A 27,623-nucleotide genomic window follows, 5' to 3' on the forward strand; every position below is an offset into this window, starting at 1 on the left:
ATTGACCATCAGACTAGTGGGATTTGAAATCCTAAACACCTGGAGAACCAATGGTTGTAGACCTCTGGCAGAAACCTTTCCATTGACTCCCAAATCTCACTATACACGGCAAAGACGTAGTACAAGTCCCACAAACCCGGAGTCTGCACTGCACACCTGGTGAGGATGGATGGACGGTTCCACATGTAGGGAGTTGTTCAATTTCCTTTGAGTGTTCCAGAATTGAGGGACAAAGGGTAAATCCCAGGCTTAGACTATTGGTTTCGATTGAGCTTGTCACAAGCATTCTCCGTGAAGTGAAAGTGTCTCTATGGACATTTGCCCCTGCACGTAACAAAGGAAGTGTCATGATGCCTACCTCTAAGGAGCCAGGCCGGGCCCAGCAACCCCAGAGGCAGACATCATTTTCCCCAGGGAAGTCTCAGCGGGCCCAAGTCGGGGCCCTTTGGACTCAGTCCTGGCGCCTTAGGCGCCAGGCTCATAGCGGACCCCAGTCCTGGCGCCTTAGGCGCCAGGCTCATAGAAGAGGATATGTGTTTAAGTGCTTGGGTGCACACTTACCTGATGCAGACCTTGCTGCTTCATCCAGGCCCTCTTGAGGCCTGAATGGGACTACTTAACCTGTAGGACTACTTCACCACCCGGGTGTGGTCGGGGAAGGATACATACCTGATTGGTGGAAGGATACATACCAGGAACTTCTTCCAAGGCTATTTAAACCCCACCCGAACAGCCACACATGCTTCGCGTTGTTCTGCACCTAGCAGCTGGACGCTCACCGTGTCAGCTCCTGCATCCTGACTTCAGCCACGCCTGCCAGCACCCTGGAACACCTGCAAGGGGAGAAAGGAAGAGAATAGGAGAAGAAAAGCCCTTACCTGCTAAATCTGCATCCCGGAGTCATTTCTCCAACGGCCCTGAAAAGGAAGACATCATTTTAAAGGCATTTCGTTTCGATCGCTGCAGCGCTGCATTTTACTCACCTTTGCAAGGCGCTTCCATCTTCAGCAGCGATCTTCCGGATTCAGCTACGCCCCGGCGCCTAGAGGAAAAAAGACAAGAACAAAGGTGAGAGGGAGAAAAGGAATAAGGAAAGCTCAGTTTCCTTTTAAGTCTTACCTGTTGGATTATTCCCACTGCATTTCGGGTCCTGCCGCTTCCTGGCATCTCAGGACCCCGGCCCCTATGGGGAAAAAAGACAAAGACATTGAATGAGCGAATGCAAAGACATTACCTGAGCGCTCATCCAGAACTGTTTCACTTCGGGTCGGCGCCATATCTCCGGCACTCCGAACCCCGGCCCCTAAGGGGAAAAAGACATAAGCATTAGCGCTTGCTGCAATTAGACAACGAACATTATTATTAAGCTTGAACTTTTGAACAGAACTTTTACAGCGCCTTACCTGAACAGTCAAGCTTACCTGAACTCCCATCAATCCTAAATCCAGTGAAGTAACTGGGTTTCAACGCGCCCCTGCATCAGAAGCAGGATGGAGAGCTCATCCTTCCAAACCCTAAGGTGAGGCTTCACGGGGAATCGTGGAGGAGGTATCGTGGAGGGTTGGAAGGGAGTGGGAGGCTTGAGCATTGTTCCACAGTTGGTAATACTCCCTTTTCACGCACAGGAGGGTATCCAATGAGCCACGGAAACCAGAATAGAGGGGCCCTTCCTGTCCATCTTCAGAGTTCTGCGCCTTCGACGCCGCGCCTCCGTGGGAACCAGGTGAGCGTTACAGAACGCGAAGCCTTACCACAATTTCCCACCTGGGCGCTATGGAGACTTCCGAGACAGATCAGCTGGCCCATCTTTTAGGGGAATTACGGGCAGAAGTGCACTCAGCCCGCCAGGAGACTAATGCTCTCAGAAGGGAACTAATCCTATCCAAGGAAAGAACTGATGATCTGGCCAAAAGGTTATTGCAGGGCCAGGCAGAGAACACTCCTTTACCTGTTTCCGGAGATATTTCTACAACAATGGGTTCGAATAACCCGGTACAAATCAATCTACCTGGACACATGCCTTTGGCCCCGCCCGAACGTTTTGCGGGGGATCCCAAGAAATATGCCGTTTTTATGAACCAATGCCGTTTACACTTTTTATGCAGGCCCGGGGCCTTCCCCAACGACCAGACCAAAGTAGCCTTTGTACTATCTTACCTCAGTGGCTGTGCTGCCGATTGGTCTATTCCATTGGTAAATCAGGATGATCCCATTCTCCGGGATTTCCAGGGCTTCCAGGCCAGCATGGAAAGATTGTTCGCTCGACACTCGCAGGGACAGGCCCTTGACAACGAACTGCTATCCTTACGACAAGGTAATCAGGATCTTTTGTCCTATATCGCCACCTTTAATAGACTAGTTGTGGAAACCGGATGGCCTGAAAATAAAAGGATCACATTGTTTCATCGAGGCCTGCGCGGAGAGCTTAAAGATGTTATAGCTCAGATAGTAGATCCACCCCAGGCCTGCGCAGACTACATAGACTTAGTGGTTCAACTTGATCACAGACTTCAAAATAGAAAAGCAGATCGGCTCAAGTATGAAACCAGAGTACCTATCAAGACCCACGTTAACTCCAAGAGTACTGACGTTTCCGAACCTATGCAAATTGGCAGTGTTAAAGGACCATTAACGCAGAAGGAACGAGAGAGAAGGCGACAAATGCAACTTTGTCTGTATTGCGGAACTTCCGGTCACTTTCTTCAAAGTTGTCCAGTTAAACCACCCAAGAAGGTGGTTGGAGCCACTGATAACGAGTTATTGACACCTGGTTCGGGAAACGACCTAGCCCGACAAGCGTAGGGGTCCGCTTGCCGAGCTTGAAAACAAACTCTTTGACCTCGCATTTTGTCATGCCAATGGTGCTTGTGAACCCAAAACAGCCTCAGCAGTTGCATGCTATAAAAGCATACATAGACAGTGGAACTATTGGAAATTACATAGACCGTGAATTGGCTTCCAGGATTAAGCTTCCTCTCCGCCCGAAAGTAGCCCAAGATGTAATTACTACAGTTGATGGAACCGAAATAGCCTCAGGGCCTGTAACGCATTCCACAGTTGAAATCACTCTGATGGGTCAGGACGGACATCGGGAAGCAATCGTGTTTGATGTGATCAAGGCCCCACAATTTCAAGTACTTCTTGGAATCCCTTGGTTAGAAACACATAATCCGAGAATAGACTGGCGAGCAAAGAAGATAACTTTTCCTGATTGTGAACCAACCTGTTACCCAAGGAATCCAGCTATGGGTCTAGCCTCTGTAACTTCCACCCCTGTACAGCTACCATCTGAATACCAAGAATTCCAAGACGTTTTTCAGAAAGAGCAGGCTAACACCTTACCTCCCCATCGATCTTACGATTGCCAAATCGACTTGGTACCCAATGCACAACTACCTTGTAGTAGGATTTATGCTCTTACTGAACCTGAGAACCTGCATTTGCGCCAGTATTTGGATCAATACCTGGCCAATGGTTTCATTCGCCCATCAAAGTCACCAGTCTCTTCTGCTTTGTTCTTCGTACCTAAAAAGGAAGGAGACCTTAGGGCCTGTATTGACTACCGCGCCCTAAATCAGATAACGATTAAGAATCGTTACCCTTTGCCCCTGATACCTGAGCTTATCGACCAAGTAAAAGATGCTCGTGTGTACACCAAGCTAGATCTCCGAGGAGCTTACCACCTGGTACGTATAAAAGAGGGCGACGAGTGGAAGACTGCATTCCGCACCAAATTTGGGCTCTTCGAATATCAAGTAATGCCCTTCGGTTTGTGCAACGCACCTGCTGCCTTTCAGTACTTCATGAATGATGTTCTTCGGGAACTTATCGATGTTTGTGTCATCGTTTATATTGACGACATCCTGGTGTATTCCTCCTCAGAATCTGATCACAGAAACCATGTTAGGGCAGTTCTTGAGAAATTGCGCCAGCACAAATTATTTGCCAAGCTCGAAAAATGCATTTTTCATACCACAGAAGTGGAGTTTCTCGGATTCATCCTGACACCTCAAGGAAGCCGAATGGACTCGCGGAAAGTGGACGCCATTCTCAAATGGCCATCTCCTAGCTCTGTGAAGGGAGTGCAAAGCATGCTTGGCTTTGCCAATTTCTATCGAAGGTTCATCCCGGAATTTTCTCGAACTGTTCAACCCATCACAGCTCTCCTAAAGAAAAACAAACGCTTTGAATGGACTCTTGAGGCTGAACAAGCCTTTCAGGACCTGAAAACCAAATTCACCTCTGCACCTGTATTGAAGCACCCGCGCCCAGATCTCCCTTACATCGTGGAAACCGATGCATCCAGTTCGGCCATGGGAGCTGTCCTGTCGCAAAGAGACCCAGAAACTAACCAACTACACCCTGTAGCCTTTTGGTCCAGAAAATTCTCTCCACCTGAACTCAATTACGCAATTACCGACAAAGAACTACTGGCTATTAAATCAGCTTTCAAGGCTTGGCGTCACTATCTTCTCGGTGCAAGACACACCATCACCGTAGTTACGGACCACAGAAATTTGCAGTATTTAAAGACGGCCAAAGCTCAATCTTCGCGACAACTCCGATGGGCTTTATTCTTTGCGGAATTTGATTTTGTAATTACCTATCGCCCTGGCTGCAAGAATGGTAAGGCAGATGCCTTATCCCGGATAGGCATGGAAGAACCCAATTCGAGTTTAGAACCTGTGCCAATCATACCGGAACAAAGAATTCTGGGCTTGACTTCATTGCAAACCATTGAGGACATCCAAGCTCAAGTAAAACAGCTTTTTGACTCTTCTGCCTTACTGGAATGGAGTCAAAAGGGTCCTCACTACACCGTTAAGGATGATTTACCCTACTTCCAAGAGCGGTTATTTCTGCCAAGTAAAGAATTGCAGGAACTTGTCATTACCCGTCATCATGAATCATTAATGGAAGGACACCCCGGTATCGCGAAAACAGAAGAAAAGATCAAACGCCACTTCTGGTGGCCTTCTTGGAGAAAAGACATAAAGTCATTTGTGTTGTCTTGCGGAATCTGTGCCCAAAATAAGAGTCAAAAGAAAAGGCCAGCCGGCATACTTCAACCTTTGGACATTCCACCAGCACCTTGGCACACCTTGTCAATGGACTTTATAACTGACCTGCCTCCTTGTGGTGGTTACAACACGATTCTCTTAATAGTGGATCTATTCTCCAAAATGGCCCATTTTATCCCTTTAAAAGGATTGCCGTCAGCTTCCACCTTGGCCAAGGAATTTATGGAAAATATAGTGCGGTTATATGGTTTCCCTTCCATATTAGTCTCAGACCGTGGAAGTCAATTTATCTCCCACTTTTGGAAGAAATGTTGCCAACTAGCACAAATAGACGTGCGGTTATCCACCAGCCACCACCCCCAGACCGACGGACAAACCGAGAGAACCAATCAGACTCTCGAGCAATATCTGCGGTGCATGTTACACCAATCCGAGTTAAATTGGAAGGACATCCTTTGGATTGCAGAATATGCATACAACAATTCAGTGCATTCTGGAACCGGACAGACTCCTTTTTATACCCTGTATGGTCACCATCCTCGGACCTCTGACCTAGATCCACCTCTGACCCTGGAGATGCCTGCAGTAAATCACCTACATTCCACAATAACCCAAGCCTTCAAAGAAGCTACAACCCACTTACAGCAAGCCAAGAAAAAGTATAAAGAAAACGCTGATTTGCACCGAAGTAAAACTCCTCCTTACCAAGTAGGAGATCAGGTATGGCTAGCAACTAAACATCTACCCCTCAAGGGTCAGCGAACTTTTAATCCCAGATTCATTGGGCCTTACCCCATCAAAGCTATTATCAACCCAGTGGCCTTTAAACTCGATTTACCATCCAACATGCGGATTCATCCCGTTTTTCACGCATCTCTTCTAAAACCAGTACAACCTGGAACCAGACTGTCTGAGCCCCCAGGCCCTGTCCAAATTGATGGAGAATTAGAATTCGAAGTGAAAGACATTTTAGATTCCAAGATAGTTAAGTCGAAACTCTTCTATCTTGTTGATTGGAAAGGATATGGACCTCAGGAAAGATCTTGGGAACCCAGTAACTATGTTCACGCACCACGATTAATTCAAAGATTCCATCGAAGATTCCCGCACAAACCAAAACCCCCGGAGGAAAAGACCTTGGGAGGGGCCTTGAGGGGGGGTACTGTCATGATGCCTACCTCTAAGGAGCCAGGCCGGGCCCAGCAACCCCAGAGGCAGACATCATTTTCCCCAGGGAAGTCTCAGCGGGCCCAAGTCGGGGCCCTTTGGACTCAGTCCTGGCGCCTTAGGCGCCAGGCTCATAGCGGACCCCAGTCCTGGCGCCTTAGGCGCCAGGCTCGTAGAAGAGGATATGTGTTTAAGTGCTTGGGTGCACACTTACCTGATGCAGACCTTGCTGCTTCATGCAGGCCCTCTTGAGGCCTGAATGGGACTACTTAACCTGTAGGACTACTTCACCACCCGGGTGTGGTCGGGGAAGGATACATACCTGATTGGTGGAAGGATACATACCAGGAACTTCTTCCAAGGCTATTATACCCCACCCGAACAGCCACACATGCTTCGCGTTGTTCTACACCTAGCAGCTGGACGCTCACCGTGTCAGCTCCTGCATCCTGACTTCAGCCACGCCTGCCAGCACCCTGGAACACCTGCAAGGGGAGAAAGGAAGAGAATAGGAGAAGAAAAGCCCTTACCTGCTAAATCTGCATCCCGGAGTCATTTCTCCAACGGCCCTGAAAAGGAAGACATCATTTTAAAGGCATTTCGTTTCGATCGCTTCAGCGCTGCATTTTACTGACCTTTGCAAGGCGCTTCCATCTTCAGCAGCGATCTTCCGGATTCAGCTACTCCCCGGCGCCTAGAGGAAAAAAGACAAGAACAAAGGTGAGAGGGAGAAAAGGAATAAGGAAAGCTCAGTTTCCTTTTAAGTCTTACCTGTTGGATTATTCCCACTGCATTTCGGGTCCTGCCGCTTCCTGGCATCTCCGGACCCCGGCCCCTATGGGGAAAAAAGACAAAGACATTGAATGAGCGAATGCAAAGACATTACCTGAGTGCTCATCCAGAACTGTTTCACTTCGGGTCGGCGCCATATCTCCGGCACTCCGAACCCCGGCCCCTAAGGGGAAAAAGACATAAGCATTAGCGCTTGCTGCAATTAGACAACGAACATTATTATTAAGCTTGAACTTTTGAACAGAACTTTTACAGCGCCTTACCTGAACAGTCAAGCTTACCTGAACTCCCATCAATCCTCAATCCAGTGAAGTAACTGGGTTTCAACGCGCCCCTGCATCAGAAGCAGGATGGAGAGCTCATCCTTCCAAACCCTAAGGTGAGGCTTCACGGGGAATCGTGGAGGAGGTATCGTGGAGGGTTGGAAGGGAGTGGGAGGCTTGAGCATTGTTCCACAGTTGGTAATACTCCCTTTTCACGCACAGGAGGGTATCCAATGAGCCACGGAAACCGTAATAGAGGGGCCCTTCCTGTCCATCTTCAGAGTTCTGCGCCTTCGACGCCGCGCCTCCGTGGGAACCAGGTGAGCGTTACAGGAGGAAGCATATTCTGCGCATGGATGCCACGCCAATTCATTCCAACTTCATTTTCCAGGAAGGTCTGATTTCTGTGGACTGCCAGCAATCATGGAACCATGTTGTTCGCAAGGAAGAGTCCAGCAACATAACGTTTACACTTGATGGTAGCGTGAGGATATGTCGTATGATGTAAACACGTTTCGTACAATCAAGACAATAATCTCCTTACATTTGAGAAGTTACCAAACACAAAAACATAATGCAGGTTTATTTGAACATTCTTTCAACCATATGTTCCCTCCACATTTCATTTCAGCCTCTGTGTGAGAACATCTACACCATAACTAATCGTCACGTTTTCACCAGCTTCGACAGGTAGGGGAGGGAGGAGGTTATTGTGTTTGGGGTTAGCGGTGACTTTCCATGAAATGGTGGGAACAGTGTAACCTTTGTGGAATGAGTGTTCCATCATGAATGCATACACGGTGGGCATGAAGATCACCGTAACTTGCCCCTTGACTGCCAATAGTAAATGTGCACGTACACTCAAGAGCGTAACACGTCATGCATACACGGGAGCGAAGGCTTGCACTCAGTGGTAGAAGTGTACCAAATAAAGTAGTGGAACTGTGAACCCAATGGGGGATAGGGAAGGCAGGATGGGAGCGACGTGCAACCAATTTTACAAGGGTGGCAGCCGTGCTGGTTGACAGCCAATTGAGTTGAAACATTGTTCAGTTTAGCTGTAATTGATATTGTGTAGTTAAGTTGAGAAGTGTGCATTAACTTCACAAAGAACAATTAAAGAATGGAGAAAATGGTTGCAAAAAGTAGTGGAAATGTTAATAGTAAAACAAATTGAAGTAGTGAAGCTCTGCTCCCAAATGTTTCCGCTCACGTCGACCACTGCTCACACTGTACACCTTTATACACCAATGTGGGTCTGCATGCATTGTAAATTGGTAACTATTACTCATTTGGTAGCTTTTCTGATTATTATGGTGATCCAATATGTTTTTTTTTCTAGAGACTTAAGTGTTTTACAACTTTACTCTTTGAGAAATCATGAATATTTTATAATAATTAGTGTTCTAGTGGCTTAACATAGACATCAACGGAATGTTCACATTCAGAAGTGATTGTTACAAGCATTGGAAAGTCCAACAGTTTTGGCTTTTCATGTAGGCCTGGATAGGCATTTTCCAGGCACTGCCATAGTGGTACTACCTGGCTATAAGATGGCAACAAATGGAAAATGGTGTGATTACGTTGCCATGTGAATGGAGTGCCTGGCAAATGCCTATCTAATACCTATGCACAAGCCAAATGTGTTGGATTTTTTAATGCTTGTTAGTTTGAGCTATTAGGTTTCGCTTGCGACACCTATAATAGCCCAAACTATTGCATTCAAATACTGATACATGTTCACAGAGGGATAAGGGCTTCTGACAAGGGGGCACATGTGAATGCCATTCGAGGAGGGACACATAGTGTATTTTGGTGTTGTTTGGTTATTGATCCCTCTCATTCCCTGCCCTTAGCCATGTCTATCCCTATGGCTAATCCCAACCCTTCTGCCCATCTTGGGAACTCTTTTACCTCTGAGCTCTTCCATGGTCGCCGCCATCTTGGATGACTGTCTCTAAGGAAGTTCTGTGGAAACAAGCTGAAACTACCAGCCATCTTTGATTGGGAAAGATACCATCCATCTTCCAAATAAATGTATACATTTTCAGGTGATTACCACATTTTTTCCATTTATATTTTGTATTTATATGTAGAGTGAATTCCAAATATATGTAAAATACAAATTCACAAAAACAATAATTAATGTGGAAAAATTGATTAACTCTCTTTTTAACTTATAAAAATATTGCTTGTGTTTCCTTTCTTTTTTTATGCATACATCCTGATTCAAAAGTGCACTTTTATTTTTACACTGGCATGGAATGGAGGAGCAGGGAGAAGCTTCAGTGGTGCTTGCTGTCCATGGGAGGAGTCCACAGCGTTGTCTCCTTCCACCGGTGTTCATTTGAGGGATACCTTCCTGCTATATCTCCTGGGAGTGACGCGGTGTGACAGCACTGACTCCTCTTTTGATAAGAGTGAAATATAAAATGGAGAGGGAGGTGTCCCGTTCCAGAGCAGAGAGACCTATGGTTCTGCTGAAGCACAGAAGAGCACGCTGCCTACACGTGCTTGAGAAATAGGATGGGGCGCAGGTAGAAATCTTCTGGGGACCTTGGGAATAATTCACCCTGGACAGAGTTCCAGAGAGACTGCCTCATTCGTATTCACTTAGGAGCGATCTCATTTTATAGTACGCCATGCTGTAATCGGTCAGGAAGAGGTCAGGCAAAGTGTTATGTGCAGCCTTCCCTTTATATTTTGGTACCAGCATTTCTACAAAGAGTTATAGCTGGGCCGCTTCTACCAGACGTGACATTGTTATGCAAAACTCTACTTCTGTAAAGATAGGCTGGCATTAGTGCAGTGCCATCCATATTCACGCTGATGAAGTAATAATAGATTCTGCCAAAAGATGTATGCCGTTTCCTTTTAAACTTTTTTTGTACTTGTTCTCTGGAACCTGTTTTGTTTGTTTGTTTGTTTTATTGACTTATAATGCGCACCAGACCCAAAGGTAGCAGGGCGCAGCAATACAGAAAATGCAAGGCTTAAGTTACAAGGGTAGGGTAATGGGTTACATACAAAATACAGTATATTACAGGTAGAGAGGCAATTGCAGTTTGCATACAAGCATAGTAAGTACAAAGTACAATGAGGGCAGTATATGTTACAGGCACTAAGTAGACATTAGCTCATCGGCCAGATGGGCAGAGTGAAAATGTCCACAAGAGCGAAAATAGGCAGGACAGTAATGAGTCTATACTAGGGGTCTTGTGAGGATGAGTAAGCGCTGGTGGGCTAATCATTGGCAGACCTCAGCAGATTGATATGGTTGGATCTAAATTTCGGAAAGTGCTGCTCCTTGCATAAAGGATGAGGCAGCGAGTTCTATAGTTGGGCCGCTCGAACCTGGAAGCTGCCAACCCCTGCCTTAGTTACCCTAAATCTTGGTATGATGAGGCTATTGGTATTGGAGGTTCTAGCTGGGCGTGCAAAGTTTCTTTTTGTGAATTTGTTTGTGAGATAGCTCGGTGCGTCATTGTTCAGGGCTTTGTGAACAAGGGATGCCACTTTTAAATGGATTTTATTTTGTGTGGAGAGCCAGTTGTTTTGGCGCCTGATCTTTGAGATGTGTGATCTTTTGGACACACCAAGGGCAGCTCGCAGGGCGTTGTTTTGTAAGATTTGAATTCGATGGGTGGAAAATCGTCCAGTTCACGTTAAGAATAGGGTGATTGGCAATTGCATCACACACATCGGCTGTACTGCTGCTTGGTAGGTAGAGTAGGCTACCTTTTGGGATGGGCGAGTCGCTACCAGGTTGCCTCTGGTGTCTTGAGCAGTTTTTGTAGCATTAGCTGTGTGAAGCCAAGTCACTTGAACAATGAGAGGCACTGCAGTCTGGGCTGTAAGGTATGATGTTCTAGCTCTGTGAGGCTTGTAGTAGGGTTGGTAGTGTGAGGCATTGTAGCGTTAGCAGAGTGAGACATATCATTAATATGGTTCCTAGTAATTCCATCGACATCCATAGCATCGACAGACCAATCCATCTACAAAAATGCATCGAAAAAAGTGCATCAAATGTATTTTTTTAATGTACTGTTTTAATGTGGGGGTCCCCCAAACCCCTTTTTTTTACCCTTTAAAACCCATTAAAATAATAATAAACCCTTTACCTTGCAAAAACATGCATTTGATGCATTTTATTTTGATGCTATTTTTTAGATGCATTGGTCTGTCGATGCTATGGATTCGATGCAATGACCGGATACCCATTAATATCTATCACAATGGCACTGTCATGGCCCAGGTTCCTCAACCCAACCTCCTTCTCTTCGACCAGCGCCTACGGGCCCTCATCAACTTCCTATCTTCTCCTGCTACTCCTCTTTCCTCTCTCTCTGCTCCTTCTTCGCCAGCTCTGACGGGTTTACCACTTCCCTGTACCCCTCCAAAGAAAACCTTCAGAGGTGGTGATGGGCTTCACTTAGCCACTCTGATTGCTCGTTCTGCTGTCAAACATTCTTCTGATATCTGCTTCCTTCTTGGAGACTTTGATCTCAATATCCTCACTCTCACCGAGACGTGTTTCAGTGCCTGCTCAGTCCCTGCTTTTAGGTCCCTTCTCCCTGATGGCTACACGATCCTCTCCAAGACTCGTCTCAACCGACCTGGTGGTGGAATAGCCCTGATCTTCCCTGAGTGGGTCCCTACCTCTCATACCCACCCAGTCCTACTCCTCTTTTGCAAGTCTTGTCTGCAAGCTTGGTGTCTCTCCACCTCTCGCTCTCACCCATGCCACTATTTACAGGCCCCCTGTGTCTGTCTTCCTTTCGGAATGGGCTGATTTCACCTCCTTTGTTCTGACCTTAACCTCTAAACTCCTCCTATTGGAGACTTCAATATCCATCTTGACTCCACCGCCTCTACCTCTTTTTTTTGTTGATCTGCTTACCTCTCTCTCCCTCAGTATTCTCCCCCCTGGCCCTACCTACTCTGCTGGACACACTCTTGATGCCTTCACCCCTGCTAATCTCCCGCTTTCCAACTGTCTCACTTCCCTGCTCTCCTGGTCTGATCACTTTCTCCTCTCTTCTCATTTGGGACCTCTCGGCCCCCTGACCGAGCCTCCACAGGACTGCTAGCCTCCTTTGCGGTCATCCGACCAATGAAAAGAGTGTCAGCTTCTGCATTTGTCTCCACCTTCATCCCACCTCTTGACTCTCCCGCAGACTCTGTCCTTGCCACCCTTCATCTTGCTATCACCAACATTCTAGACATTATTGCCCCTGTCATGAGGATTTTATTTATTTATTTTGCATTTTTAAAGCGCTCACACAGCCCGCGGGCATCAAGGTGCTGTTACAGGAATTGTTTGTTTTTTAGTTGCGTAATTGTTTTTTTGTCTTAGTTGCATATTTATAATGCGCTTAAATACCCATAGGTTTCTAAGCGCGGACCCGGGGATTGAACCTATGTTGCTTTGTGTCGTCTTGATTCCAAGGCGAGCTCGTTGCCGCTGAGCTATCCTCCCGGGATCCTCCTGAAACCTGCCTAATGGTTGGTATGACCCCGATCTAGCCACTTTGAAACGCAAATGCAGAGTTACTGAACGAAAGTGGCAGACCTTGGTTCATCCTATGACAATCTGGCCTACTGCCTGCTCCAAAGGCAATCCTGTCTCTCTATCCACTCCAAGAAGAGAGCTCCCGTCCAGGCCCCTACCTATGGAGCCTCTAAAAACATGGCTGAACTCTTCAAAATCTGCAAGAAACTAGCCAAATCATCTGCAGTCTCCACCTCACCTCGTCCTTCTCAGGACCTCTGTACTGCAATGGCCACCCATTTCACCTCCAATACTCAGGAAATTCTGACCTCTCTCTCTTCTTCTCCCTCCTCTTTCCATTCCTTGTCCTCCTGCCACCCTTCGCTGCTCTTCCACCCCCTCCCACTCTCTCCACCTTCTCACCTATCACAATGGACGCAATCTCCAGAGTAGTCCACTGTATGAAGGTCTCATCCAAACAGATGTCTCCCTGCTCTTCCAGAACCATTAAGGACATCTCCTCCCTCGCTCCAGCTCTTGCTGAATTCTGCAACCACTCCCTGGCACTTGGATCTTTCCTCTCTTCTCTCATGAACTCCCTTTTGCACCCCCTTCTAAAAGCCTTCAACCGACCCTGCCTGTCTGGCCAACTACCGCCCTCTACTACACCCTTCCTTGGGAAACTCCTGGAGAAGTTGGTCATCCCCCAACACACCCTCCATACTCAGCTTGTTGGTTGTTTACATGGCCATCACTCTGCATTCTGAGCATCCAATGGCACATAAACTGCTCTCCTAAACACCCGTGAGGAACTGCTCACAAATTTTGACTCTGTCTCTCCTACTGTTGTCATTCTCCTTGACCTCTCGTCCTCCTTTGACACGGTCAACCATTCTATCCTCTATAAAGTGGCTCCACAATACTCTTGTTATCTCAGACGGGGCACTGGATTGGTTGTCCTCCTTCCTCACTAACCACTCTTCCGAGGTCTTCCTAGGTCCTCCACCACTCTGTCTACTTGTGGTCTTCCCCAGTGCTCTATTCTCATTCCTTGGTTTTTCAACATCTACCTTGCACCTCTTGCTCACTTGATCTCGGCCTTCTCTCCCCATTTCCGGTGTTACGCAGATGACACACAACGCTTCTTCAAACTCCCCTCTTCCTGCTCCTCCTCCTCCTCTTCCTCCTCTGTCAACCATGTTTGCGTGTCTGCTGTTCGGTCTTGGTGCACCTCCTATGATCTTTGTCTTAATGCCAGTAGGACCGAGATCCTTACTATCGGCACACCTGCTCCCTGTTTCCCCCTTGCACTCTGGCCATCCTCTATGGGCTCACACCCCTCTCCTTCCACTGAGGCCAGAAACTTTGTGGTCATCTTCGACTCCTGCCTCTCCTTCACGCCTCACATCTTGGACCTTGAGTAAGTGTGTTTGTGTCTGTGTCTGCTCTCGCATGCACATTATGTTGCGCAAAAAAAGAAAACAACAATACACTCTCACCCCTCACTCTCGGCTAGAGAAATCTTTGATAGTGGCTTTGCACAGGGATATCTCAATCTGCTGTTGGAGTTGTTGATGATGCTGTGCCTGCCCTTGTGTAGAGGGGCGGTTAATTGCAGATTTAAATAAACTGCAGAATGCACTCGAGAAGCTATGAACCCTAAAATGTATTTGTCTGATGCTATTTTTCTCTCAACCCCCAACAGCATGCAGTTAGCCAGGGTGGTCTGCAAAGACCCATTGTTATCTGAACCAGAGGAAACTGAACAAGTGCTATGAGGCATTCATTCCAGCTCCGGGAGAGGGCTGCAACTCGTGTTATTGGTCCAGCCCTAGTTATGGGCCTATGGTGAAGCCAAGGTAAGGGACAATGGCCTTCATTACAACTCAGACGTTAAGGGTTTAACGGCGCCGTCGGTGCCATTAACCCTTAACGCCTGATTACAAGTGTCCCTTTGCGGGTTGGTGTTTAACGCCTGCTTTCAGCAGGCGTTAAAAATCCAACCCGCAAAGGGACTTTGGAGCTAATTACAGCACCGTAATTAGCGCCTTCCCCATTCCCATTATGCCCTATGGGGGCAAAAATGGGAATGGGGAAGGGCAAATGGTGAATGGGGAATTACCGCCCCACTCACCTTGGAATGGGGCGGTAATTCCGCCATCCACCATGGCGGAATCGTAACCTTAGCAGCATGGACCATGGTGCTAATAGCACCATGGTCCTCCGCCAAGGTTGTAATGAGGGCCAATAACTTCCATTATAGCCCGAGGCGTAGCCACAATTGTCTGACAAGTGGGGCCTGAAGCTAATGTAGTTGGGCCCACCCAGTGACATTAGCATATGTAAATGCCCACACAGTGCTGCTGAGTGGGCATTTACAGACCCTACCCTGTCTACGCCTCTGATATAGCCATCACCTCCATGGTTGTAATCTCATTATAATATGGCTACAAGAAAAATACAGATTAAACCAGGTTATATAAACCATTAGCACAGGCAGGGCAGGGGACGCAGCCAATCAGGTAGCTTGGATCGCAGGCTGAATCTACTGACGCAAGCCAGCATTCCAAGCAATGCGATGGCTGCATCCCCTGCCCCGCCATCTTTCCCGCACCCCCTTTCCCTTCACTTCCAAATCCCCATCCCTCCCACCCCCCAGCCCCACTTACCTGATTACTTGAGCGGCCCGCTCTGTGTCTCTGCTAGCTCCCATGGAAATGGAAGAGTGGCTCTGTATGGAGCCCCGCCTTCCAGATCCATGGCAGATCCATGGCAGCCATCTTAAGTACGGCGTCCCGTTCATTGAAACAAAATATGTTGGTCTTAGAACACCGGATTATATAAACCAAAGAAAACAGTCATAGAATGTGCTCAGAACTTTGCAGCGAGAACATTGTCCTGGTGGAATGTTCGCTTAAGGAGAAAATGAGCAATGAGGCAAATGGTGCAAAGAGAAACACCAAGCTTTTTAACAGTGATTAAGGCCAGCTTTAACGAGCGTGCATTGGTGATTACACAAGTATACGTCATGAAGAAGAAATCAGATAGTGACCAATCTGCAGCTGAACCTCTTGAGTCACCCTATTAATTTGCCCCTGAATGTGTGAACAATAACTCTCATGAAACCTCACCATTGACTATTCTGGCTAGGGATGATGGGAGTTGTAGTCCAAAACATCTGGGGAGCCAATGGTTGCAGACCCCTGGTCTAAGGCTAGCCAATCCCCTCAGGGTTACAGCATGAGTTGTTTTCCTTGCAGATAGATCTGCCTTCTACAGACCACAGAAACACATGTTAACATGTGTGTCTAGTCTACTGTACACAGGTTAGGTTTATATTACATACACTAGAAAGAAACGGGACCAAGGGAACCTTGAGATAATTACATTTCCTGTGGGCACAATGGAAAGTCTTTAACTGTGACTGGTATTAAAAAGCCCTCGCGTACGTAGCCGATGATATGATACATGACACATGATTTATGCGCCTAGATACCCTTGGGTTAGCTGCGCTATATAAATAAATAAATAAATACATAAATAAAATGATAGACGATTGCACAGAATGGAGAAGATTGCGCAAGATTATTGGTCGAGCTCACTATAGCAAGAATGTAGAGGCAGACTTGTCATCAGAGGGTGGTCGCCTTGGAGACTGTAGCTCCTCATGCGCAGAAGAACTAGAGTCACAATCGTCCCAATTCCACTACGCCCCCCAGTAGATCCTTCTCCAGATCTTCCTTGGGATCCAAATGATTGTCATCGCTTCCCCGAGAACTTGCCGACTTCAACACCTGCTTTACTTTCCTACTGGATATCTAAGCTAGGACTGGGTGAGCTTTCAGGACTTACCTTAACAAACTTAGCAAAGTTTACTGCAAAACGTTGCAGAGTTTGTGAAGCGGCAAAGATTTTGCAGGTGTCATTAAACAGCAGCAAATCGGGCTTAGCTGGTGTTTTAAGTATACATAGGCTTTATCAGAATGATAAAAGGTGCTGCAGAGGGTCTGCATTTCCCCCGTCCACAAAAAAACTGTAAGTGAAAGACGTATTCTGCTTACGTAATGTAGCTGCAAGAAATCCCACAGAAAAGTATTTGCTGAAATGATTCCCCACAAGCCAATGACTTCCAGGTAAAATGGACTCTAGAGATGAGCAAGCCATGCACTGTGCGCAGCAAGGAGGGATAGAGTGCACCACTTACACAGGCAACGTCAACTGGATGACTGTTCTTACATGGGTGCGTGCATTTGTGCAGCCAGAATGGATATGTTTTCTTAGTGTGGCATGGAATTTTTTACTGGCACGAAGTTCAAAGCCAACAGGAGTATAGTCTTACATGGAGATACAGGCATGCATTGGCAGAGCCACCATGGACATGTTTTCTTACAATTTCATTACTGGCATTATGGGCAAAGCAAACATGAACATGTTCTTATGTGGGAATACTGGCATATATTGGTGCAGCCAGAATAGACATATATGTGGATAGTCACTGTGTCTTGCCCTACAAAAACAATTGTAAACTGGGTGGCTTTTAACCACTTTTTTCACTGAAAGTGTGCTGTAATATACACCTTTTTAACTCCTTATTTAAAACAATTTCGTGTGAGAGAAGCACTCTGAACTCACCTTGGTTTGTTTGTGCCCCATCACTATGATCAGTTGCTCCTGCATATTCTTGGGAAATGTTTATGCCCCCCCCCCCAATTACAAAATTCACCAGCCGACACAGCACACACCCAAACAAATCAAATGCATGGTATCAAGCATCGATAGAAACATTGTTCTGGGACTTTCTAGCAACCAATTGTCCTTTTTAACAGCAGACCGAAGGATGTACCCACATTTTTACCTTCATGAGGATGCAGTTAATCACCTCTCACAGAGCACCCACAAGAGTGAAACAGGAAGTGGAAGTGGTATACTGTCTGTCCCCCTGGCTGCGCACAGGAGTGAAACAGGAAGTGGAAGTGGTATACTGTCTGTCCCCCTGACTGCGCACGAGAGTGAAACAGGAAGTGGAAGTGGTATACTGTCTGTCCCCCTGGCTGCGCACGAGAGTGAAACAGGAAGTGGAAGTGGTATACTGTCTGTCCCCCTGGCTGCGCACAAGAGTGAAACAGGAAGTGGAAGTGGTATACTGTCTGTCCCCCTGGCTGCGCACAGGAGTGAAACAGGAAGTGGAAGTGGTATACTGTCTGTCTCCCTGGCTGCGCACAAGAGTAAAACAGGAAGTGGAATTGGTATACTGTCTGTCCCCCTGGATGCACACAAGAGTGAAACAAGAAGTGGAAGTAGTATACTGTCTGTCCCCTTGCTGCGCACAAGTTAAAACAGGAATCCGAAGTGGTATACTGTCTATTCCCCTGGCTGCACACAAGAATAAAACAGGAAGTGAAAGTGGTATACTGTCTGTCCCCCTTGCTGCGCACAAGAGTAAAACAGGAAGTGAAGTGGTATACTGTCTGTCCCCCTGGCTTCGCACAAGAGTAAAACAGGAAGTCGAAGTGGTATACTGTCTGTCCCCCTAGCTGCGCAAAAGTTAAAACAGGAATCCAAAGTGGTATACTGTCTATTCCCCTGGCTGCACACAAGAGTAAAACAGGAAGTGGAAGTGGTATACTGTCTGTCCCCCTGGCTGCGCACAAGAGTAAAACAGGAAGTCGAAGTGGTATACTGTCTTTCCCCCTGGCTGCGCACAAGAGTAAAACAGGAAGTGGAAGTGGTATACTGTCTGTCCCCCTGGCTGCGCACAAGAGTAAAACAGGAAGTGGAAGTGGTATACTGTCTGTCCCCCTGGCTGCGCACAAGAGTAAAACAGGAAGTGGAAGTGGTATACTGTCTGTCCCCCTGGCTGCGCACAAGAGTAAAACAGGAAGTGGAAGTGGTATACTGTCTGTCCCCCTGGCTGCGCACAAGAGTAAAACAGGAAGTGGAAGTGGTATACTGTCTGTCCCCCTGGCTGCGCACAAGAGTAAAACAGGAAGTGAAAGTGGCATACTGTCTGTCCCCCTGGCTGCGCACAAGAGTAAAACAGGGAGTGGAAGTGGTATACTGTCTGTCCCCCTGGCTGCGCACAAGAGTAAAACAGGAAGTGGAAGTGGCATACTGTCTGTCCCCCTGGCTGCGCACAAGAGTAAAACAGGAAGTGGAAGTGGTATACTGTCTGTCCCCCTGGCTGCGCACAAGAGTAAAACAGGAAGTGGAAGTGGTATACTGTCTGTCCCCCTGGCTGCGCACAAGAGTAAAACAGGAAGTCGAAGTGGAAAACTGTCTGTCCCCCTAGCTGCGCAAAAGTTAAAACAGGAATCCGAACGGGTATAGTGTTTTTTCCCCTGGCTGCATACAAGAGTAAAACAGGAAGTGGAAGTGGTATACTGTCTGTCCCCCTGGCTGCGCACAAGAGTGAAACAGGAAGTGGAAGTGGTATACTGTCTGTCCCCCTGGCTGCACACAAGAGTGAAACAGGAAGTGGAAGTGGTATACTGTCTGTCCCCCTGGCTGCGCACAGGAGTGAAACAGGAAGTGGAAGTGGTATACTGTCTGTCCCCCTGGCTGCGCACAAGAGTAAAACAGGAAGTGGAAGTGGTATTCTGTCTGTCCCCCTGGCTGCGCACAACAGTAAAACAGGAAGTGGCTTACATAACTAACCTCTGGTCAAAATTCAGAAACTTCTGATAAAATGCAAAACAAAAATGGCTCATCTACTCCAGACTGCTGGAATCAAGAAAAATAAAATGGACTTCAGAAAGACACGGGTGAATTACTAATTAGTTATCATTAATTAATAATGTTAACTCGATATAGCCTTTCCAGAGACGCCTTTGCCAGCATAATTCTTTGATGGCACGAAAAAAAACGATCCTCTCTCGCAAGTTGATGAACTCATCCACTCTGAAAAGAATACTGGTGCATTCCCGGAGAGCTTCGAGGCGCTAGAATCATTTATTTATTTAAATTTATTTATTTAAATTTATATAGCGCGCAAGCAGCCCAGGGGCATTCATCATAAATAGCGTTACTGAACTTTGCAAATTAATTGGCACTTTCCTTCCCAAATCAATTCAAGCTGCACATCAGGAGGTTTTCAGACAAGTGGCCCGCCTGATCTTTCTGTAGCGCCAAACAAACCGTTGAATTAAGCAAATGCAGTTTTATTATTAATAGTCGCATCATATTTATATTGCGAAAAGACAATGCAACAGTTAATTTTCTTTTAAATAAATTGTGTTTCTGGATGTGTGTGTGTGTGTGTATGTTTTCCAATGGGCAGATGTTATACATCAGTCAGTGTGGGAAACATCCGACACATGTTTCGTGCTGAAGTCCTTCATCAAGGCTGGGAGTTGAAGAGTGCACTGACAATTGATCGGTGTCATGTTGTCCAAAAGGCTCCAATATGATGACATTCAAACTGACAACTATCAAGAGTTGCAATAATAATTGTCACTTACCCACACAGCATTGTCACCAAAGTGATTCACAACGAACATTTTCACATGCAATTATTATTAGCCACCTGCAATTGATTACCTTGCCAGGATTCAAACCTGCGACCTACAGATCAGTCACTGGTGGCAGCAGCAAGCACTTAACCTGCCTGCTGATCTATCTTACTGGTTACTAGCAGCTGCTCCTTAGGTGGACCGGTTATATTAACCCCATAAAACGGTAGCTTGTATGCTTTCTTGCCGGATTTCTCTGGATCTGCTGTTTACTTCAAAATGGCTTAACCCCATTAACTGCCAGGCTATTATGCAAGTCTGTGCAGAAATGACAAGTTTATACGGAGGACATTTGGCTGAAAAAAATGTAATGCTTTTAATAAACAAATTGAATATAGCTAAGTGACAGGTTTGGTGTGATGGAAGGCTAAGAGATTTCCTGTGAATACAGCAATCACACCCTAGCTCGGGAGTGTACATGTCTTGTAACGCCCGCCTGCCCGAGCCTAAGCAGGCCCGAATGAAGCAAGGGCCTCGGCGAGGACTGCGGGACATTCCCGGTCTGACGCCCCCCAGCTGGGGTATGAATGCTATTCGCACCCTGGGGTTTGTCTAGGCTACAAATCGTTTTCTTTTCTCGGGAGATGGGCTCTGAGCTCTTGCGTGAACCAAATCTCCTGAGGGAAAAAAACAAAGATGGCCACACCATTGGAAAAGGAAGTTAGTCCCTTTTTCAGTTCCATGGCGGCCGTGGGCAGGAGGAGAGCCGGGTCTGGAGCACAAAGACCCGGTCCAGCAGGAGAGCGGAGGGAAAGGGTATGTTTTCTTTTGGGGTAGTGTGGAGGTGGGGATGCAACAGGGAGCAGCTCCCTGTTGCCTCCCCACATAAAAAAAAAAGATGCCAACATTCGGGGACGGGCCTCGGTTGGCTGGAAACAGCAGGCGGTACGCTGTGTATTCTCGCCCACTGTTACAGCCCCCTGATTGGCTGAACACCCTTCCCTGGGTGCGAATGCTTATTCTTGCAAGGATCAGGTTGGAGCAGCTGTACGTGCCGCAGTGGCTGCGTCACGAAAAGCTCACCATTGATTTTCTAAACTATTGTGTAGGCGTAGCGCAGGCTACCAGGTGTATTTCCTTGCCAGTGTCCACTGAGCCAACAACCCTGCAGCATTAAAACATTGAACTCAAGGTAATCGCTGGCCTTCAAGTGAGCCTAGAATATGATGTCAATTTGTGCACATCTGTGAGGCCATTTTTCACTGTGTTGTCGCTTTTTGCTGCAATCCGCCCAGTCAATTTAATCTGTTTGCGAAAAAAGTTAGTACTTTGGCTAACGATAGATCTTGACACCCAACAAAATTGTAGCTTTCTCTGAGGACTCCTCGATTCAGTATGATCTTATTTAAAAAAAAAAAAACTTTTCTGTGTTCCTGGTCTTGGGTGAAGTGACGTCCTAAGAGCAGAGCATCTGCGCGGCACAACAGAGAGAGTTGGAGAAATGAGAGGGGGAGATCCAGCCGATGGAGGGAAATGGATGGTGGAAAGACCCGCATCAGCGCACCCCACAAAAAACCTCTACAATGTGTTCCAAAGGAAGAGACCATTTTGGAACAAGTCCCCATTTCTTTCAAACCCTTTTGGAAAAGTCTGTACGCCAGCCCGACACATCACATCTCATCACAGGACAGAAGACATACAAACATATCCCCCCGATTCTCAGACAGCTGGACCGGTTACCACCTCCAATCTTTCATCATCTTCAAAATAGCCAATATCCAGTACAAGTTTCGGTCCCACCCGGCTGAAAAACTCACCATCTCTGGAGGCTTCTGTAGCTCCAGAGGCACACAATCACCTGAGCGCAAACTAAGAGATGGAAGAATGCTAGAAGCAGAAAGAGGACTTTTCTTGGATCCTGTAAAAACACACCAACACACATCAGAAGAGCCCCATCTCTCCCGCACTCCCTCGTAGCCCATTGGCCCGTGATGGCACCTGCCATCTCCCACCCCCATTCCCCTCTGCCTAATCCCTGGCCGCCTCACTCTGTATTTCTTTGCTATGTAAATCCCACACATAGTGTGAAGATGAACGCGCCAGTGTTGGTCATTAGAAAAGCGCTCTGAGAATTCTTTCAGGCCCCTTTGATGCCAATCTTCAGCACCAAGCCACACTTTCTTCTTCTTGCGCCATTTTTGAATGAATAACACAGTGTGAATTTCTGATAGCGCTCTACAATATATGACGTAATTGGTCACCTTCTGCGACTGACTCATTGTGTATTCTGAGTTTTACCAGTTCCCATTTTTTTCCAATGAGAATATTAAACTATAAAAATTACCTTAAATCACCTGTTCAACAGTTGTTTAAGGGCTTAATTGTTCCAAAGCTAACTAAGTCCCTGAGACGTATAGTCAATGTACAGCATTACAAGTTTGACAGTATCCTGCCAGGATACCAGCAAACTGCCTCTACCATTTCTGTCACCTGATATCACAATATTACCTGGATATTCCAGTTGGCGGAAACTCTGGCAAATGCCCATTCCATGGAGTCCATAAGTCTCTGTGTGGGAGTTAGGGGTTGTTTGGGCCCCCCTCATACGTTCAGCACGAGACGAACCACTTGCTCACGCATTAGTGCGGGATGCCTCCATCGCCCTTATGCTAACCTTAGCGTATATATGGGGCTATTGCAGGATACACTTGGCTTCCATTTTGTGTGCCCACAACTCCATCTTTGGACTAGGCCTCACTCCGATAATACGAAAAGGCTTCTCTCCCCTCTGCAGTGCCGCGCACAGCGCGCTCATGGCCCCCACCTTTTCCTCCACTGTCTGAAAGCCTCACAAATTCCTTTCTCACGGATGCGCCGGGGATAATTGAAACAAATAGTAAAATGTATCATCTCACCCTTCCTCTGTGATCACTGTCCTATGTGTGAACCGGCTCGAACCATGCCTTGTAGCTCATCCCTCTCCACAAATCTGCTCCTATTCCATTCCCCCTGCTGTTGGAAAAGTACTGCCAATGTAACCCTGTGCCCTCCTAAGGTATTCTCTTGATGTACCAGAAGTGTGACGCTGCTGTCCAGACCACCCCAGAGTGCCCCCACTAAATCCAGACCTCTATCGCAGTATATTGTGTCCCAAAACTAACATGTGTCATTCTACTCCCAAAATCGCCTTGATGTGCTAAGAACCACCCAGTCACCCAGGTTATCACGAGGGACAACCCCCCTACGCCCTGTGTCTCATAAAAGTCTCAATGAAAGAACGATGTAATCACGTGAATGCAATTTATAGGTTTGCAAAGATTTACTCAAAGGTATATTAACGACTACCATTTATTATATGTCTAGTGGTAGTTTCTCATGCCAGCTTAGTTAGTGTCAACTCTATCTCACCGTGACCTAACCCTCACCCCTCCCGGACACAGGCAGCGGGACCTCGTGACGCTCACCCTCCTGCCGACTGGGCAGCCTATCCGGAAGAAGCAGCGCCTACACGACTATATGTAACATTGCTCCCCAACCAATCCTGTACTAATGTAATACCCTATGTTAATGACATCATCGATGATGCTATTTTGCTTTATATTTCCATATAAGTGTATTATTTGCCAGAGCGCTCTCGAGGCAGCAGAGTTCTCTGGATGCCAACTTTATATAAAGACTTATTAATCTTGCCACCTGTTCTCCTCGTCTCATTCCCTACTTGGATGTGTTATACTTTATGAGTTTGTATTGGTAAGTCGGGGAGTGAGCTTTTACATTTGGTGACCCCCGCAACGTGATCGAGAAGGGTGTTACGAGAGAGGCCCCTGTGCCGTGCGGCAAGATCCGGGACACCCCCAGCAAAACCATCGCCTCCGCAGTTGACCACTGTGCGCACAAACAGAAAGGTTCCAAGGGTCCCCGTCATCTTTGCAAATACCCGACTGCTCGGCGAGGCGGGTCACGGCTTGGTTGGGGTGCGGCCCCGATTGTGGATAGACCGTGAATGGAGGCTCTCGGACTACCCCGGACACGTAAGTACTGGTTGCGAGATTCTCAAAATAAGGGGCAACATTGCGAAATAGTTGGTGTAAAGCTAAGGGCAAGAGAAAAGGGAATTTAAATTTGGGCATTAGGGACTGTGTGAGTGAAACTGTTAGGCTTTTTTTTATATATCCTTTATAAAGCCTTTAGGTTGTTGTGGACGAAGAGATAAAAAGGAATACAGGATCCTAGCTCCCAAGGGGGGGTAGAAGGTGGCGCCGTGTAGCATTGTCTCGACCAGTGCAGGATATAAGTGGAGATAAAAAAGAAAAAATACGTAGGAGTCTCATATATTTAGTAGGCTCAGAGTAGTAATTTAGAATATTCTTTTTCTGTGTGAGCAGAATTCTGAAAGGAGGTAGCATAAAGGTGCTCAGAGGTGGGGAGTGAATGAGAAAATAAGAATAAAGAAGAACAGATTATAACAAAATATAAGAGCGATTCGCATTAGAAGATAGTACATGTTACATGTTCAATGTGTTGAAGTGTATCATGTTCGTCTGTCGACAAAGTATTTGTGCGTTTATGTTAATCTTTAAAATAAGCATTGATGAAAAGTGTTTTATGGTTCCTGAAATAAGGTGTAAGTAAAAAGAAGTTATTGACATTTCACTTGGTGCGGGTCAAAAGATATTGAAGAGAGTACTGGGAAAGGTTTTTTGTTGGTTACATTGTGTCAGATACCCGGTATAAGAGTAAAAAACACCAAAAAGAATTGGGATAAGACATCATGGGTGGGAATACACCATGAGCACATATTTGTCAACACCTCCCTTTGTACAGAGAAAAAATACAGAAGTATCATGAACAGTGGCTCACAGAAATAAAAGGAGAGGGCTCATCCCAAATATGGCCAGAAGGAGGGTCCTTTGAGAAAAGAGTGTTAGATCTTGTAGCAACCCATTTGTTAGCAAAATATCGAGGTAAGCAACTGCAAAACAGACGTGAAGTACTAGATTTATGGCTGATGTTTGAAGAAATAGCCCCGAGCAGTGATGCAAATAAGGAAGTGTCCTCGGAAGAGCCTACAGCCCCGACGGGGGGAGAAGGAGTAACCGCGGAGGAGTGTACAGTAAGAACAGGAGAAAATGACTCATTAGGCTTTATCCATTATTAACGAAGCCCACAGCAGGATACAGTGATCCCAGGTATGTGCCTGTGCCGAGTGCCCCGACAACCCCAGCTGCCACAGCACTGCCACCTTATGACCCAAGAGGGATATACGGGCCCACTAGTGCCCCTCTGGTGGACATAGCGTGGCTTACTGGGGATTTAGAAAGACAACTTGCTAATATTCAAATGGAAATAACCCGGCTAAGAGCACTGTGTGATAGGGGACAGATGCTGCCGGGAGGTGGAGAGGTACCACCCAGTGTAGCCAGTGACTTAACACCTCCACCCAGCATAGCGGGGTGGTCTACACCATCCCCGCAGCCACATGGGAATGTGCCTAAGGGAAAGGAACATGAGTGGCAATCAGGAGAGTTTTTCTTCCATTTAAATGACAAGCCAATAGGAATAGTGCGAGCAGAAGCCACAGGTGACTAGGCAGGAGAAGGGCAAGGAGAGGGAGATTCAGATGGGAAGATAGATGAAGTATGGAGTGATCTAGATGAGTACGAAGAGGGGGTAGCAGCAGCAGGATATTCGCTTCCATTACAGGAGGACCCTGAAGATGGGGGAGGGCTTCCAAGATGGCAAGGGAGACTGAGGCAAAGAGTATGAAACGTGTCGTTAAGTACAGCAAAGAAGGTAACGGTAAGTAAAAAAGGAAGGAAGGCCAAACTACAGATACCTCCGATACACAAGGGAGCGGGGAGGCCCCACTACATACCATGGGCACAGATGGACAAAAATAACTTGTTGAAACTACTCCCTCCACTTTTTGGTCGGGCGGGGAAGTGGATACACGCTTTTGAAAAGAACACAGCAGGGGTGCCCTTGGAGATAGGGGATGTACAAAGTTTATTAGTGTCTGGGGTGTGGGTGAAGGCCGGTTTCCCGGGAACAACACTAAACTGTGACCGCCATGATGGGTCATCGTTCAACAATGTGAGGGCGCAGGTGTGGGATGCATTGCGGAAAACCTTCCCGGACACCCCAGACTTGCATGTAGTGATGCAAAGCACTATGGAAGAGGAGGAAGAGGCTGCACAGTTCATCCTTCGAGTGCAGGACTTGTGGAGATCAGAAACAGGCACAGCGTGGGATCAATCCACCACCATTTTTTACTTTATAATTAAGCGGGGGCTCCCAAAGGAGGTACAGAAGGCCTTGGATAAAATAGCTGGGATAGAGGCCAAAGGCTGGCCAGAGATTCAGAACATAATAGTGCATGCATCATTGTAGGAGGATCAAAGAGAGAGAAAAGGAGATAGCACAGAGAAGGTTGGCAGACGAAGCAAAGTTAGTCCAGAATAAATTAGTGAAGGTCGCAGCAATCAATTCAGCGCTACCCACTGAAAAGCAGGGAGAAGGAGAGGAGGGGTCAGGAAATACACCAGCAAGGATGGCAGCAACTTGGTCTGCAAACGGACAAGAGCAATGGGCAGGAGAGGAGCAATACGAAGGGCCCCAATGGCAGGGTAGACCCGCAAGAGGATGAGGTGGGTACCGGGGACAGAGAGGAGGATTTGGGGGGATGGCAAATAGAGGATTTGGAGGGCAAGGAATGAGGGGAGGACCACAAGGATCGTGTTGGAATTGTGGGAGGTGGGGACATTTTTCTAGAGAATGCCGGATGCGACCAACGGGATATTACCAAAGGCCGCCTCTGATGGGAAACAAACAGCAATTTGGTCAACCACATCCAGGGCGTCCTTATGGGTTAGCAATGGGTGGGGGTGGGCAGCACGAACAGTGCTATAATGAGTATCCGCAGAGAACACAACAGATGCAACCCAGACAGCACCAGCAGCAAGGTATGCAACAACAGGTAGCATGTCAGAACACGATGGGAAACGCAAACACTAACATTTTTGCAACAAATGCAAATGGCCCGCCGGCACCTTTTCGTGGTGCAGCTGTAGTAGGGGACAATGTCTTTTCCGTCCCCGGAACAGAAACATACCCAGACTAGGACAGCACACAGAAAGCACTTGCGTGTCCAGTCCTATCAACTACCCTATGTGCAGAAGAGGAACCACTAGTGGGTGCGGAGATAGGAAACAAGCAGTTCATCTTTATGGTGGATTCGGGAGCTGAAAAATCGTGCCTCATGGAAGGCCGGTTCCCACCCTCAGGAAAAATTTTGGAAACACAGTGGTTTCTCTGGGGCTATTTTAAAAGTTCCTTCCACAAAAGATCTAGACATAACAGTGGGGTAAAGACAGTGCGAGCACACCTACTATATCATGAAGACTCGCCAATAAATATTTTGGGACGGGACCTCCTGAGAAAA

Source organism: Ambystoma mexicanum, chromosome 14, assembly GCF_040938575.1.
Source record: "Ambystoma mexicanum isolate Mex_15411 chromosome 14, UKY_AmexF1_1, whole genome shotgun sequence".
NCBI lineage: Eukaryota > Metazoa > Chordata > Amphibia > Caudata > Ambystomatidae > Ambystoma > Ambystoma mexicanum.